Source organism: Hyla sarda, chromosome 6, assembly GCF_029499605.1.
Source record: "Hyla sarda isolate aHylSar1 chromosome 6, aHylSar1.hap1, whole genome shotgun sequence".
Classification (NCBI taxonomy): Eukaryota; Metazoa; Chordata; class Amphibia; order Anura; family Hylidae; genus Hyla; species Hyla sarda.
In genome coordinates, this window is record NC_079194.1 from 44841682 (window position 1) to 44857251 (window position 15570).

General features: G+C 43.5%; 1 protein-coding gene across 3 annotated transcripts in view; it reads left to right on the top strand.

The window, feature by feature from the left end:
- Positions 1-15570, top strand: part of DUSP12 (dual specificity phosphatase 12) — a 108911-nt gene that overhangs the window by 15045 nt on the left and 78296 nt on the right. Inside the window, exon 1 of one of the 3 annotated variants that reach the window (XM_056523560.1) lies at positions 9740-9846. The exons of the other annotated variants lie outside the window; for them this stretch is intronic. The gene's annotated coding sequence lies outside the window, so the exon portion shown is untranslated. Of the gene's footprint in view, positions 1-9739; positions 9847-15570 lie in introns of those variants that run through there. 3 annotated transcript variants of the gene reach the window in all.

Below are 15570 nucleotides of genomic sequence, written 5' to 3' on the forward strand. Positions count from 1 at the left end.
CGGGTGCTACCTATGAGAAATCTTTGTCAAAAATTTAATATATTGTGTTGGTGTTTTTTTTTTTTGGGGGGGGGGGGGGGGGATTGTGAAGCCCTGGTGTGTAGTGTACTAGTGCATCAGCCAACTCCACGCTGTGCCATTCAGCCACTAAATGGTCTCCTCTTGCTGCCAACATGTCCACGCTGTGTCATTTAGCCACTATATGGTGTCCTCATGCTGCCAACACCTCCACGCTGTGCCATTCAGCCACTATATGGTGTCCTCATGCTGCCAACACCTCCACGCTGTGCCATTCAGCCACTATATGGTGTCCTTATGCTGCCAACACCTCCACGCTGTGCCATTCAGCCACTATATGTGTCCTCATGCTGCCAACACATCCACGCTGTGCCATTCAGCCACTATATAGTGTCCTCATGCTGCCAACACCTCCACGCTGTGCCATTCAGCCACTATATGGTGTCCTCATGCTGCCAACACCTCCACGCTGTGCCATTCAGCCACTATATGGTGTCCTCATGCTGCCAACACCTCCACGCTGTGCCATTCAATCCACTATATGGTGTTCTCATGCTGCCAACACCTCCACGCTGTGCCATTCAGCCACTATATAGTGTCCTCATGCTGCCAACACCTCCATGCTGTGCCATTCAGCCACTATATGGTGTCCTCATGCTGCCAACATCTCCACGCTGTGTCATTCAGCCACTATATGGTGTCCTCATGCTTCAGCCTCATCCAAGCTGTGTCATTCAGCCACTATTTGGTGTCCTCATGCTGCCAACACCTCCACGCTGTGCCTTTCAGCCACTATATGGTGTCCTCATGCTGCCAACACCTCCACGCTGTGCCATTCAGCCACTATATGGTGTCCTCATGCTGCCAACACCTCCACGCTATGTCATTCAGTCACTATATGATCTCCTGACACTGATGCCACCACCAGGCTCTGTCATTGTGCTGCTGTGCGGCAGTGATTCTAAGAGTGATGCCGGTAATCTGCATGCTATTCTGAATAACAGTATTATTTCACTACCCCAGCACACTCCATATGTGTTTTAGTGTTCTATACTCCTATAGAGGCTGTATGTAGGCTAGAAATAGCCTTTTTTAATATTGATTCGCCGCAAACAAATTCGGATCGAAACAAGCTTTTCAGGAAAATTCGGCGAATCGGCCGAACCGAATTTTTGAAAAGTTCGCTCATCTCTAGCCCGGAACCCATAAATGACAAAGGTCATTCCCCCCAACATGAACCACCAATATCACACTAGTAGGAGTTAACCTTGCGATGTCCACCGCCTCCGTCAATACCCTAGGCCACCGCATGCCCAGAAAACCTCTCCAGTGAGTCACAATGTCACTGCAGCCCAAAGATCGACCGCCAGGCCGACAATCCGCTCTCTGAGCCGCCCAATGGAATTAAGAGTGACCCAGGAAATAAACATTGGCTCTCGGAGAATCTGAAAAATAAAAAACATTAAAGCAACAATTCTGGGCGAACATACTCCACATAACAAATTAGATAAAAGAAGGTGTCGCTCACTCAGTGGGTGAATATACCTGAGGTTAACTGGTGTTACCTTCACCCAAAGGTCTAAATAGTACAGAAAAGCGATCTAGTTGATAAATCAACTAGGTACCAGTCCTCAAGGTATATGTAAAAGAAAGTTAGTGGAATGTAAAGAATAAGAATAGATGGAGATCCAGATATTAATTGAAAAAGTATAATATATTTATTAAAGGTGATGTTATTCGCTGGTATCTAGTGTCCCTACAGGGCCCTTGCATGGGACAAAAGGCGCAGCGTAGAATAATAAAAATGTATAAAATCAATGAATTAATAATTCAATAGAAAGAATAAAATAAAATAAAATAGAATAAAACTTGCATCTATAGTTCATCCAATGTTGGCATCAATAATAATCAGTTAACAGTGTGCTTAATTGCTCAGTCTGTTATAAGCACGATGTGATGCCGATAGCCAAATACACTGTCAAATAACGGCTTGTTGTAACAGTTGCAGTGTCCAATCTCAATGAATTGTCTCACAGATGTGAAGGATAATGAAAGTCCGGTGCACAGCACCACTCACCACCCTTGCGACCGCTGGTATTGCTGGTATCGGCAGAGGAGCTGTTTCGGTGATGTGGCACGGAGGTGTCAGGCCTCCGGCAGTGAAGGTCTGTATCTCCTGTGTCCGGCAGCATTATAGGTAGCGCTGGAGTTGTCCTCTCCGCAAGGTCCACGGATGGCACCGGCCTCGTAGGTAAGCCGATGGTCCTTGGCTGGTGGAATAAAGCGGTGCGTTCAAGGTAGCGGTGGAAGTGCGTGCAGTGCGCCCCGTGTAGTTGAGCGCTTGCACGCGCGCAGAGTGGCAGTGAAGCCGTAGTGGTCCCATTACTGGGGGCTTCCAGCAGTTTCAAATAGAGTTCGGTATAGAGCTGGGATATGGAGATGATTATAGATAGATGCAAGTAGCATACACAATTCTAGACGCGTTTCAAGGTCTCTGGCCTTTTCTTCAGTAGAGGTATAGGTGTATGGTTTGTGCGGGAAGAGTTTTTTATAGTGTGAACTGTGATTAGTGGAAAACCAGAAAGTCTGGAAATTCCAGGTTGTAGGTAAATTCAGGAACTGGATCATATAGGAAAAAGAGAAAAATAGAGAAAATTAGAGAAAATTAGATAGTAGAGGTAAAAGAGTGTGTAGATATGATATATGGATAATGAATGTGTAATTGAACGTGGAAGGCTGGAAAAACAATGGTTCAATGTGGGTATTAAATAACTTCAGCTAGTTAGCAGACTCCTATATATATGTATATATAGGGTATATTTAAAGGACTAGGTCTAGTGATAGCTTATGGAATAAATAGACAGCATAATATCAAGAAAAAATATATAGAAAAAATATATATATAAAAGTGAAAAAATGGTTTGTAACAAGAGAACATAAAAATGAAAAAATGGATGACTATGGAGATAAAAATGTGAATAATAAAAAAAAATGTGAATAATAAAAAAGATAAAAATAAAAATAATCATAATGATAATAAAAAGGTAGAGATAAAAAAAAAATTATAAAAGATAGAAATAAATAAAATGAAAGGACGAGGGGGCACTCCCTCCGTCTGGAGAAGAAAAAGTTTAGTCTCAAGGGGCGACACGCCTTCTTTACCGTGAGGACTGTGAATTTATGGAACGGTCTACCTCAGGAACTGGTCACAGCAGGAACAATTAACAGCTTTAAAACAGGATTAGATAAATTCATGGAACAAAATAACATTAATGCTTATGAAGAAATATAAAATCCCATCCCTTCCCCAATATCGCGCCACACCCCTACCCCTTAATTCCCTGGTTGAACTTGATGGACATATGTCTTTTTTCGACCGTATTAACTATGTAACTATGAAAGTAAATACAAGTGTAGTGATGGTTAGCGGGACTGGAACAAAAATGGTTGGTGGAACTGGAATAAAAACAAAAAACAAAAATACATGCAGATGTGGAACACCGGAGATGTAATGTTTCTTGGGTGGGGCTCAACCACAGGACCGTCGCTGAGTCGATATGCGACCAGTCGGCGACGGGTCATGGGGGAGAGCCCAACCACAAGTACTAAAGGAATCCGAAGATCTCCAGCTCAGCATTAAGACTTGGCGACAGTCCTGTTGTTGAGCCCCACCCAAGAAACATTACATCTCCGGTGTTCCACATCTGCATGTATTTTTGTATTTTGTTTTTGTTCCAGTTCCACCAACCATTTTTGTTCCAGTCCCGCTAACCATCACTACACTTGTATTTATTTTCATTTTATTTATTTCTATCTTTTATAATTTTTTTTTTATCTCTACCTTTTTATTATCATTATGATTATTTTTATTTTTATCTTTTTTATTATTCACATTTTTTTTTATTATTCACATTTTTATCTCCATTGTCATCCATTTTTTCATTTTTATGTTCTCTTGTTACAAACCATTTTTTCACTTTTATATATATATTTTTTCTGTATATTTTTTCTTGATATCATGCTGTCTATTTATTCCATAAGCTATCACTAGACCTAGTCCTTTAAATATACCCTATATATACATATATATATAGGAGTCTGCTAACTAGCTGAAGTTATTTAATAAACACATTGAACCATTGTTTTTCCAGCCTTCCACGTTCAATTACACATTCATTATCCATATATCATATCTACACACTCTTTTACCTCTACTATCTAATTTTCTCTAATTTTCTCTATTTTTCTCCTTTTCCTATATGATCCAGTTCCTGAATTTACCTACAACCTGGAATTTCCAGACTTTCTGGTTTTCCACTAATCACAGTTCACACTATAAAAAACTCATCCCGCACAAACCATACACCTATACCTCTACTGAAGAAAAGGCCCGAGGCCTTGAAACGCATCTAGAATTGTGTATTCTACTTGCATCTATCTATAATCATCTCCATATCCCAGCTCTATACCGAACTCTATTTGAAACTGCTGGAAGCCCCCAGTATTGGGACCACTGCGGCTTCACTGGCACTCTGCGCGCATGCAAGCGCTCAACTACACAGGGCGCGCTGCACGCACTTCCACCGCTACCTTGAACGCACCGCTTTATTCCACCAGCCAAGGACCTTCGGCTTACCTACGAGGCCGGTGCCATCCGTGCCAGCCGTGGACCTTGCAGAGAGGACAGCTCCAGCGCTACCTATAACGCTGAGACTGAGCAATTAAGCACACTGTTAACTGACTATTATTGATGCCAACATTGGATGAACTATAGATGCAAGTTTTATTCTATTTTATTTTATTCTTTCTATTGAATTATTATTTCATTGATTTTATAAATTTTTATTATTCTACGCTGCGCCTTTTGTCCCATGCAAGGGCCCTGCAGGGACACTAGATACCAGTGAATAACATCACCTTTAATAAATATATTATACTTTTTCAATTAATATCTGGATCTCCATCTATTCTTATTCTTTACATTCCACTAACTTTCTTTTACATATACCTTGAGGACTGGTACCTAGTTGATTTATCAACTAGATCTCTTTTCTGTACTATTTAGACCTTTGGGTGAAGGTAACACCAGTTAACCTCAGGTATATTCACCCACTGAGTGAGCTACACCTTCTTTTATCTAATTTGTTCTCTCACTTCACCTGTGTGGCAAGTGCTCCTCAGATTACTCTTATCCTCTTTTCTCTCATCCTCCACTTACTACTTCATATTTATATATTCATTTATATATCTAGACTCTCCTATCTATATATATATATATATATATATTCATTATGAACATTTGGACACATCTTGAGTCTAAAACAAGAATTATAGAAGATTTCTGTTTTACAGACATTGACACAACACCAAATGTCTCACAATCTTCCACAAATATCCCGAACCATTCCTCCATATCACAAACTTTCAGAAAATTGGAGGATATACTATGTAGAAGGCTGAAACAGCAGTGGGAAGTGAAAAGCCTAAAGCAGTACCTACACTTAGGCATAACACCAAAAGGTCTGACAATTAATACATTTGCTGCTGGGGACCTTAATAGCCCTATATTTAATCAAAAATGGGAATCACTTTTAAAGGAACAATCTATTAATATAGTAAAGCTGGTTATTGAAAGAAGGGAGGAGTTAGTGGTGGAGCTGGACAAGGATATTAGCAACATGCGGACAACATTGGAGTCATACACCATAAATGATGAATATAAAAAATACGAAGATCTTACAATGAGAAAATTAGACTCATTAGAAAAAGAAATCACACTTAAAAAATCTAAAAAATTATCCTGGCAACTCAATAAAAACTCCCTTCCAAACAGAACAAATGAACCCTATAAAACTCAGATAACACAAAAATCCGATCAACAACCCAACAGATTTAATGTTCCAACACAGAATAGATTCGCTCCTCTAATAGAACCTAACAACCAACATTTTTTAGGGAAAGGCAGTTGGAGAAACCCCAACCCTTCACCCAATTATCGACACAGACCAAACTACTATCACAATCACCAAAATTACAGATATCCCCCCCCAACCACACAATTATCACCAGCGCCGACCTCACTACCCCACCTATTACTCCCCCAGAACACCAATCACACAAACGCATCACTATCCAACACAAAACATGGCACAACACAATCCCAAACTATTAGCTATACAAGCAGATATTCACCTCATTCCTCCCAACTTCACAATCCAAACAAACACCCCAAAAAAAAGAGGTTACGAAGAAGAAAACGAATCGCAACCACCTCAAAAACTAGGCAAACTGATCTAGAGGACTGTATAATTAACCTCAGCTCTACCTCTCTGACAGATACACAGAAAAAACTACTAAATAAAGGACTCAAATTTGCGCCCACCCAAACCCTCAACAAATTTGATACCTACATAGGCATCGATAAATACGTCAGAAAACTCTGCCTTAGAAAGTATTTTTTAAAACAGCCCCATTTTTCACCTGCTACCCAATCCACTACTTTTACACATACTCAATGCACTTTAAAATCAAAATTTTATCCCAGATATGAAATGGGCCCTGATATCTTGACTTTTAAAACTGCTATAGAGTCCTAAATTCGAAAATAGAAACCAAATACACGAAATCATAATATCACATATAAAGAAAAGTTGGCAATAAATGAATTACAACAAAATCATGACATCACAATCCGCCCCGCTGATAAGGGGGGTGCGATTGTGATTCTAGACACCAACAAATACAACCTAGAATGTACTAGACAGCTGTTAGACCCTAATACTTATACCAAGTTAAAAACAGACCCTACATCAGAATATACCAAAGAATTAAAAACCTTGTGCGACAATGCCTTAGAAAGTGGCATATTGCTTCCCAGAGAGCATAACTTTGTTCTTGGAACACAAGGCAAACTGCCAGTCTTCTATTGCCTTCCTAAACTACACAAGGATCCAATTAACCCACCAGGACGCCCAATAGTTTCGGGAATCGAGTCAATCACCTCCAATCTCTCCCAATTAATAGATCGCCACCTCCAACCTTTTGTACAAAAAAACTGTTTTTATTTAAAAGATACTACACAAGCCATTAAGATTCTTGAAAGCATCAAGTGGGAGCCAGACTATCTACTGGCTTCCCTTGATGTTAGCTCATTGTATACTATAATAAATCACCAAGATGGCATGAATGCAGTCAAACATGTTTTAAATAAAGGCTCTATGAAACCGGAACAAATTGACTTTATCTTGCAATCTATTAAATACATTTTAACACACAACTGTTTTTATTTTAATGGCCAATTTTATCTCTTTTAATGGCCAATTTTATCTCCAAACAACAGGTACCGCCATGGGCACAAGATTCGCGCCCAGTTACGCCAACTTGTTTATGGCGGCCTGGGAGGAAGCCACAATCGTTCCCAGATTGGGCGCGGATCTCGTGCTCTGGCGAAGATACATTGATGATATCGTTTTTATCTGGAAAGGCCCACTAAATCTTTTAACTGATTTTATCCAGGAAATAAACACCAATTTTTTTAACTTAAAATTTACACCGCATATAAGCACAGGCACTTTGGAATTTTTAGATCTTTTAATTACCATTGATGCAAACAAATTGGTGTGTAGCACATACCACAAGCATGTGGCAAAAAATAGTTTTATACTTTTTAATAGTTGCCACTTACCTAGATGGCTTTTAAATGTCCCAAAAGGTCAATTCCAGAGATTGAAGAGAAATTGTACATTTGATAACAAATTTGAGGCACAAGTTTTAACTAATAAGTTCCTGGATAAAAACTACCCCCAAACCATTTTAGATAAAGCATTAAACGATACCCGGACCCTAGATAGATTATCTTTTTTCAATCCCAAACCAGTTGACCCTCCATCTGAAGGCGATATCCCCAAACTGATCCTACCCTTTAACAGAAATTACAAAGAAATTGAAAGGATCATCAAAATGAACTGGCATTTCTTAAAAAACGACAAAGCCATTGGTCATACCATCCCCACACATCCTCCTATAGTTTACACCAGGGCTCCCAATTTGGGCATACAAGTAGCCCCCACCATCCGTCAACCACCTTCCATCTCATCTTCCACCTGGCTTCAGACAAAAGGATTTCACAAATGAGGATCCTGTTCAGGTTGCAAAATCACAAATTCACCCAAAACTATTACAGAAATTTCATCAAAAACTAACCAATTCACCTATAAAATCACAGACTGTCTCACTTGCCACAGCAAAGGAATTATTTATTTAATACAATGTACCTGTGGCAAACAGTATATCGGACGAACCAAAAGGAAACTAAAAATCCGTATATCAGAGCATATCTATAATATTAAAAAAGGAAACAAGACTCATCCGCTGTCACTTCATTTTACGGAATGCCATGCTCAAGATCCTTCTCATTTTTTCTTTACAGCTCTTTTAAAAGTAAACAATTGCTGGAGAGGTGGCGATTTTATTACTCGTATGTCGAAGGCTGAATCCCGCAAGATCTTCGAGTTCGACTTATTGATCCCTAAAGGTCTTAATGCTGAGCTGGAGATCTTCGGATTCCTTTAGTACTTGTGGTTGGGCTCTCCCCCATGACCCGTCGTCGACTGGTCGCATATCGACTCGACGACGGTCCTGTGGCTGAGCCCCACCCAAGAAACATTACATCTTCGGTGTTCCACATCTGCATGTATTTTTGTTTTTTGTTTTTGTTCCAGTTCCACCAACCATTTTTGTTCCAGTCCCGCTAACCATCACTACACTTGTATTTACTTTCATTTTATTTATTTCTATCTTTTATAAATTTTTTTTATCTCTACCTTTTTATTATCATTATGATTATTTTTATTTTTATCTTTTTTTTTATTCAAATTTTTTTTTATTATTCACATTTTTATCTCCATAGTCATCCATTTTTTCATTTTTATGTTCTCTTGTTACAAACCATTTTTTCACTTTTATATATATATTTTTTCTATATATTTTTTCTTGATATTATGCTGTCTATTTATTCCATAAGCTATCACTAGACCTAGTCCTTTAAATATATCCTATATATATATATATATATATATATATATATATATATATATATATATAGGAGTCTGCTAACTAGCTGAAGTTATTTAATACCCACATTGAACCATTGTTTTTCCAGCCTTCCACGTTCAATTACACATTCATTATCCATATATCATATCTACACACTCTTTTACTTCTACTATGTAATTTTCTCTAATTTTCTCTATTTTTCTCCTTTTCCTATATGATCCAGTTCCTGAATTTACCTACAACCTGGAATTTCCAGACTTTCTGGTTTTCCACTAATCACAGTTCACACTATAAAAAACTCTTCCCGCACAAACCATACACCTATACCTCTACTGAAGAAAAGGCCCGAGGCCTTGAAACGCGTCTAGAATTGTGTATTCTACTTGCATCTATCTATAATCATCTCCATATCCCAGCTCTATACCGAACTCTATTTGAAACTGCTGGAAGCCCCCAGTATTGGGACCACTGCGGCTTCACTGGCACTCTGCGCGCGTGCAAGCGCTCAACTACACGGGGCGCGCTGCACGCACTTCCACCGCTACCTTGAACGCACTGCTTTATTCCACCAGCCAAGGACCTTCGGCTTACCTATGAGGCCGGTGCCATCCGTGCCAGCCATGGACCTTGCGGATAGGACAACTCTAGCGCTACCTATAACGCTGCCGGACACAGGAGATACAGACCTTCACTGCCGGAGGCCTGACACCTCCGTGCCACATCACCGAAACAGCTCCTCTGCCGATACCAGCAATACCAGCGGTCGCAAGGGTGGTGAGTGGTGCTGTGCACCGGACTTTCATTATCCTTCACATCTGTGAGACAATTCATTGAGATTGGACACTGCAACTGTTACAACAAGCCGTTATTTGACAGTGTATCTGGCTATCGGCATCACATCGTGCTTATAAGAGACTGAGCAGTTAAGCACACTGTTAACTGATTATTATTGATGCCAACATTGGATGAACTATAGATGCAAGTTTTATTCTATTTTATTTTATTTTATTCTTTCTATTGAATACTCCACATAACAACCAGACCTCCAGCGCCCAATACGCTGTATTGCATCCACTGACAGGCTCGCTCTTGAAGCCTTGGTTGCAGCCCCAATGCAAAAGGAGTGGGTACCATACTCCGCCACACGGGCACCTACCAACCCCAAATAACGCTTAAACACAACTTGTAATTGAAACGGGTTAGGGGCGACCCATCAGCATGCGCAAAAAAATGTGCACCAGACTCCCTGACCGCCAAAAACTCCAAAACTGTCCGCACGGGACAGGTAACCCCACCAACCGCTAAAACACACACCCACGTGCCTTGCCCCACCAGGTCCGTCTTAGAACGCCTAACACGCAGCTGCAGCACACTGTATGAGCACACCACATCCTCCCACAACAAATCACCCATCCCGCTCTTAGAGGCAGGAACTCCCCAATTCTCAAAGCGTCAAAAAACATAACGCAAAAAGCAGCAGAATACAAACGCAATTCAAAAACGGAAGAACAGCCTTGTGCCGTTGCATTCAAAAGCAGGCCTAACAGAGAAAAAGAAACCGGACGACGAGTTTCCCGCCGCACGAGTGCGCTGCCAGCCTTTCAAAGCCTGCTGGATCAAGAAGCGCTTAGTAACATCTTCCTAACCAAAAAGCTTAAAATAAAAACTAATGCCGGAAAAGCGCCGTGGGGCAACTATCGCAGAAACCTGAGACTCTTGTAAAGAAAGCAAATAGTCTACCGTGACAGCTAGGCGAACAGTCAAATTAACTGCCACCTCCCTTCCAGCTATCAGCGCACACCACTCAGCCCATGCCTTACCGTGTCCAGCCCATGTGGCAGCCGCCACGGATGACTCGATCAGGGGCATCAAACGTCGCTCAGCAAGCCCCATACCAACTGGGGGCAGGGAAGTCCCTCCCTGGCCGCCTCCGGCACAGCCGCTGGAACTCCTGGAACTGCAGACGGGAGAGTGAATCAGCAATCACATTGTCAACTCCCGGTACATGGCGAGCTTTAAACCAAATATTACACTCCAAACAACGAAGAACCAAATGCCTAAGCAAAGACAAGACAGGAAGAGAGGAAGAAGTCAACCCGTTTATACAATAAACCACACTTAAATTGTCGGTCCAAAAACAAACCCTCCTATTACGAAAACAATGTCCCCACAGTTCCACAGCCACCACAATGGGGAACAATTCCAAAAAGGTGAGATTGCAACACAACCCGTTATCATGCCATGCCGGAGGCCACGCCTACGCACACCATTCCCCATTGAAAAAGGCCCCGAAACCACAAGATCCAGCAGCATCCGTGAATAATTGCAACTCCACATTAGATAACGCAGCAGCCAGCCAACAAGTGTGACCATTATACCTCCTCAAAAATTCCATCCACACCAAAACATCCGACCGCATCTGCTTGAATATGCAAATGTGATGTCTGGGACAGGAAACACCCTTCATGGCCAAAGACAAACATCTACAAATAACCCGGCCCATAGTCATAACCAGACAGGCGAAAACCAGATGCCCCAACAACACCTGCAGCTGCCAGAGCATTTCCTTGCGTACCACACAAAAACTTTCAACCAATCCAAGCAAAGTCTCCATTTTCTCACTCGGCAGCCGAAAAACCATATTGACAGAGTCAATCTCAATGTCTAAGAAGGAAATAACCATAGCCGGACCCTCAGTCTTGTCAGCCAACAAGGGGACACCGAACCGCGACATGAAAAAACGGAACATATCCAACAGAAACTTACCCCTGGACAAGCCAGCAGGGACAACAAACAGAAAATCATCCAGATAATGGATTACCGACCGGCAGCCCGTCTCAAACTGCACCACCCACTCTAAAAATGTACTGTGCATCTGAAAGTAGTGGCACGAAATCGAGCAGCCCATGGGCAAGCAAACGTCATAATAAAAAGCCCCATCAACACGGCAACCCAACAAGTGGTAACATTCAGGGTGCACCGGCAATAGGCGAAAAGCCAACTCAATGTCAGACTTAGTCATCAAAGCCAAAGTCCCCGCATCCCGAACCAAGGATACAGCCCGATCAAAAGAAACATATGACACTGAAGCATCTTCCTTCAGAATGCCATTGTTGACCGAAAAACCCTTCGGATGTGAAAGGTGGTAAATCAGGCGATACTTCCCAACCTCCTTCTTGGGAACAACACCTAAAGGAGACCCGAAAAGTAGAAAAAGGAGGGGAATCAAACGGACCCATAAAACATCCAAAAGCAACTTCCTTGCCAATTTTTTCCCATAAAACCTCCGGATGATCCCTAGCCGACTTCAGATTATCCGGAAAATCCCCAGACACCTGACCCAGCACAAACGGAATGAAAAAAACATTATTATCAGTATTTGCACAATCTGAGGAATCGACAATGCCCTTCATTAAACAACCAACATACCCCGGGCCGGCGTACGGCCGCTGGTCCTGCAACCCCGGAGTGGCCAGCGGCCCCCGGCTGAAAAGAAGGCATCTTTTGTGCCATCATCAAACGCAACCACACATCGGTCACCTTAACACCCCAATCCACCTCCGGCTGCAAAGCCAAGCGACAACGAAACTCTTTGTCATAACGCCACCAAGCAGATCCCCCATGTGACTTATAAGCACTATAAATAGAGTCCATATAAACAAAAAGCTCAGAACAACACTCTGGATGCTTCTGACCCATTATACAACCCAAAACAGAAAAGGCTTGTAACCAATTACCTATAGTCTTAGCAACCTTAAGCAGAAAAGGGGAAGGCTTCTCCCCTTGCGGCCGCCGTTCTTTGTCGATGGTATGTTGATCCACGGATACCAGCGACCACAAGTCAACTTACTGATTTGACCATATTTTCTCTTTCACTGCTTCCTCATCGTGTACCCCCAAAGGGCTAATCCCACAAAAGAAAGCATCCTTATGAACCCCTACCCTAACCGGGGACTCCCGACAACTAGAGACCTGTTCCGCAGGAGGGGCTAACTTTGCCAACACAGATTTTAAGGTAGACAATATAGCATCTTGCCCGTTCCCCCAGGCACCCGCAAAGGAAAACTCACCAGTCTGCGCAGGAACCACCGTAGCCGATGAGGACGTGGTGGGAACAGGGTCAGGACTGGGAACCGGGACCGGGGCCGCAACTGCGCGGGGCCGACTGCACCCGCGGGAGGACCTCCTGGAAGACCTGGTGCAACATCTCCGCTTCTCACGTCTACGAGAGCGGCCCTCCCGTCCCCTGGAGCCACTAGAACTGTCCCGGGAGGAAGAGGGCGATCGCCAGCGGGAGGAGCGGGATCTGCGGGAGCGCTCCCTGCTCCTATAATCCCTGTGATCATATCTCTGCCTCCTCTGGGAGGACCCAGCAGTTCTGCCTCCCGCAGGTCCGTCCCCCAGTGTTGGGGCAAGGGTCCATCTGACCACTGATACCTGGTCTGCAAAGCATGGTCAGGGCAGGTATATCACCTACACTGCGCATTGGGTAAACCTGCTGATGGCTGCCAAACATGGAATGCGTGGCTCTGCAGAGGAGTTGGTGACACCGCCACGACTTTCAGGCAGGCCTGCTGCCACCTCCTCTACTCCTCCTACTCCATCCTCTTCCATAACCTCCTCGGCTGAGTCCTCTTCTGCTGCTGCGTCTTGCTCCACATCAAAGGACCCCCCCCCCCCAGCTCCCCAGGTACTATTCCACATCTAGGATACGGCAGTGTCACGCCGTCTTGGGGTTGACTTGCCTGAAAGCAGAGAGTCACACCGCACCAGCACTCCTGTCTGCCCTGAACGCACAGGTGGATCAGTGGCTGACTCCGCACCAACTGGAGATCGGCAAAGTGGTTTGGGACAATGAAAGAAATTTGTTGGCAGCATTGAATTTGGGCAAGTTGACAAATGTGCCATGCATGACACGTGTGTAATCTGATCGTACAACGCTTTGTGCATAAGTACCCAGGCTTACAGGACGTCCTGAAGCAGACCAGGAAGGTGTGTGGCCATTTCAGGCGTTCCTACACGGCTATGGCGCACTTCTCAGATATACAGCGGTGAAACAACATGCCAGTGAGGCGCTTGATTTGCGACAGCCCGACATGTTAGAATTCAACACTCCTAATGTTCGATCGCCTGCTCCAACAAGAAAAAGCTGTTAATGACTATTTGTATGACCGAGGTGCTAGGATAGCCTCTGCGGAGCTGGGAATTTTTTTGCCACTTTACTGGACGCTCATGCGCAATGCCTGTAGGCTCATGCGTCCTTTTGAGGAGGTGACAAACCTAGTCAGTCGCACCGAAGGCACCATTAACGACATCATACCATTTGTTTTCTTCCTGGAGCGTGATCTGCGAGGAGTTCTGGATCAGGCCGTAGATGAGCGTGAAGAGAAAGAGTTGTGGTCACCATCACCACCAGAAACAACCTTATCAGCATCGCTTGATGGACCTGCGGCAACGCTGGAAGAGGATTGTGAGGAAGAGGAGTCAGAGGAGAAATGTGGCTTTGAGGAGGAGGAAAAAGACCAACCACAACAGGCATCCCAGGGTGCTCGTTGATCTGGTACCCGTGGTGTTGTACGTGGCTGGGGGGAAGAACATACCTTCAGTGAGATGGAACGGGACATGAGTAGCTCGGCATCCAACCTTGTGCAAATGGGGTCTTTCATGCTGTTGTGCCTGTTGAGGGACCCTTGTATAAAAAGGCTGAAGGAGAACGACCTGTACTGGGTGTCCACGCTACTAGACCCCCGGTATAAGCAGAAAGTGCCTGAAATGTTACTGAATTACCCCAAGTCAGAAAGGATGCAGCAGTTCCAAAATAAAATAAAAAGTATGCTTTACACAGCGTATAAGGGTGATGTCACAGCACAACTGGAATCTAACAGAGGAAGAGGTGAAAGTAATCCTCCTCCTCCCACAACCACATCGGCAAGGACAGGACGCTTTACAGATGTGTTGTAGATGGAGGACATGCAGAGCTTTTTAAGTCCTATGCATTGCCACAGCCCTTCGGGGTCCACCCTCAGAACGACTCGACCGTCAGGTAGCAGACTACCTTGCCTTAACTGCAGATATCGACACTCTGAGGAGCGATGAACCCCTTGACTACTGGGTGTGCAAGCTTGACCTGTGGCCTGAGCTATCCCAATTTGCTATAGAACTTCTGGCATGCCCCGCTTCAAGTGTCCTGTCAGAAAGGACCTTCAGTGCAGCAGGAGGTATTGTCACTGAGAAGAGATGTCGCCTAGGCCAAAAAAGTCTAGATTACCTCACCTCTATTAAGATGGATGAGGGATGGATCCCAAAGGGACTGACAGTGGGCGATACATTCGACTAAAAAAGACCTGATGAGATGAGCTGCCTTGGGCTAAAAATGGTCCACACGCTGCTGTATTTTATCTCTGAATGCCGGATGACTTGCGTGACTTATCTGCCACCAACTAGGGTTCAAGCCGTTTTAGGGCACTTTCTGCCTGGGAAACTTACATCAAACTTTTC